The sequence below is a fragment of the Octopus bimaculoides genome, chromosome 17 (assembly GCF_001194135.2).
Source record: "Octopus bimaculoides isolate UCB-OBI-ISO-001 chromosome 17, ASM119413v2, whole genome shotgun sequence".
Lineage (NCBI taxonomy): Eukaryota > Metazoa > Mollusca > Cephalopoda > Octopoda > Octopodidae > Octopus > Octopus bimaculoides.
In genome coordinates this window covers 40838149-40840434 of record NC_068997.1, presented here as the reverse complement: position 1 = coordinate 40840434, position 2286 = coordinate 40838149, and the positions used below count along the sequence as shown (strand labels likewise).

General features: G+C 34.0%; 1 long non-coding RNA gene across 2 annotated transcripts in view; it reads left to right on the top strand.

Annotated features, from left to right (window-relative positions):
* LOC106867425 (uncharacterized) overlaps positions 1-1004 on the top strand; it is a 142640-nt gene extending 141636 nt beyond the window's left edge. For both annotated transcript variants that reach the window (XR_008265776.1, XR_001409145.2), the window contains exon 3: positions 546-1004. This is a non-coding gene — a long non-coding RNA (uncharacterized LOC106867425). The remainder of the gene's footprint in view (positions 1-545) is intronic.
* The last annotated feature ends 1282 nt before the right edge of the window (positions 1005-2286 follow it).

The window sequence follows — 2286 nt, the reverse complement described above, 5'->3', positions numbered from 1 at the left end:
TATATATATATATATATATATGTATATATGTATACATACATACACACACACATATATATACATATATATAGGTATGTATATATATATATATATAAAAGCTAAAAACATATCGAACAGACAATTTGATATCACAAAACAAACACATTGAAGTTCGTGACAATGTTTTTAAAGGAACAATTACGTGCTCTTACTTCGACATTTCTTTCCCTTCTAAATGTTGCAAAACCTAATATATATTTTTTTCATGAATTTCTTTTGCCTTCTTGATATTTTTTCGTTCGTCTTCATATTTTAAGAAGTATTTCTCTATTATTTTCTTTTACGTTTCTCATGCTTTGAAAGATGTTATTTTTTTTTTTCATTTTTCTGTTAGCTTAAAATTTTTGTCTGCCGTTTTCGTTGTTCTCAGTTATATTTTTACCGCTTCAGTTTGTAGTTTTCTTTATCTAATATTTCGTTGTATTACTGAAATTTTAATATTTTAATTGTATTTTTTTCGTTTATTTCTTCTTTCTTGCTACTGAAAAATAAAATGGAAATAATAGTGACATTGTGATATTGTCATACCAGTTAAAAGTGATGGAAGAGCAGAAACGGTGAATCACTAAACAAAACTATCTTGCGTTCCTGAAGGTCTTGGGTTCACATTTTACAGGATTCAATTGTCACTTACATTGCTCCGGAGGACTCGATAAAAAACAAAACAAAAATAAAATAAAAGCAATCTCCTGATATCGAAACATTCGATTCTACTCCTTCCCTCCGAATGCACCTAATAATTCAGAAACCCCTTTAGCATTTCAATATATGATCTATGATTCGTAGGTTTGTTGTGAATATCTTTCGATACACACGCACAAACAACACACCCACGCATACATACATTTCCTCCGTCTTCCCTTCTTTGGACTTTCCTATATTTCCGATGAAAAGCTCCGCTCGAAACGTCAAATTCTCTTTTTTTCCTTTCCTGAGCGTCCAGTAACACAATATCTGTATCACGTCCTCGCGTTGTTGTTTCTTGTTGTTTTTTTGTCGTTTTTCTTGTTGGAACTCACTACATACATACACACATATATATATATATATATATATGTGTGTGTGTGTGTGTGTGTGTGTGTGTGTGTGTGTGTGTGTGTGTGTGTGTGTGTGCGTGCGTGCGTGTGTGCGTGTTTGTGTTAACTAGAAGCACTCGAAGCTGTGTTGATAGAAACATATGGGTACGATTACATTTGAAGAGATCGTGTACACTTTGGACTTGGAAAGACTTTCGCTGCGGAAACTGTCTCGGAAGACAATTCTCCAAATAGATATGTGTGAAAATACACCACTGGGCTATGAATAACACACATAATGTTTATTAAAAGTATTTCCTCCTGAGACAGTTTTCTCAGCGAAGACCCTTCCACGTCAGAGTGTACACGAAAGTGCTAAATATAATAGTGCACATACATGGTGGAAGTTAACTCGTGACCGAGTAAGACCACTTCCTACACTCAGTAAATCCGTGCAAACTTCCGAGAGTCCGATAAGTTCCTGTCCATCAATTTGTTTTGTGTGAATAAAGTGTTGCACAAAACTGAATCCATTTTTTTTAGCGCAATCATCTCTAAAGCCAGCGATACAACAGAAGTTGATCAGAAGCCGACTGCATTTCAGGATTTTTTTATACGAGTTTAGTTCTCCTACTGGTTCAAATGCTAATTAACCTTTAACTTGGACCCTAACAGGTACTAATACTCTGGGACAGGGTCAATTTGGGAATAATAATGGTTAAGATGTGGTTCCATACCCTTCAAAACCATGGAACACTCGGACTAGGAGAAAGGAGAAAGGAGAAAGCTGATTCGAAGACTACAGATCCAAGCCATCACTAGAACTGTAAAAATCTGTAAAACTTTCCAGAAGTTTATCATTTAAATATATATGAGCATGTCTAGACATGCAACTGTATGCACGAGAATACATCGATAAAACAAAACATACACATCTGCACATATACATACGTACGTACATACATACATACATACATACATATATATACATACATACATACATACATACATACATATATACATACATACATACAAAAAATATCTGTTGATGCTGTTAAAATACCAAGGAAGGAGTTTGGGACCTAGGTTAGAAACCGGCTCTTCTCTCTATTGGCAAGAAATCTTGAAATAAAACTGAGTAATGACACACATACATTACATACATACTCACACATACATACATACATACATACATACATACATACATACATACATACATACATACATACAT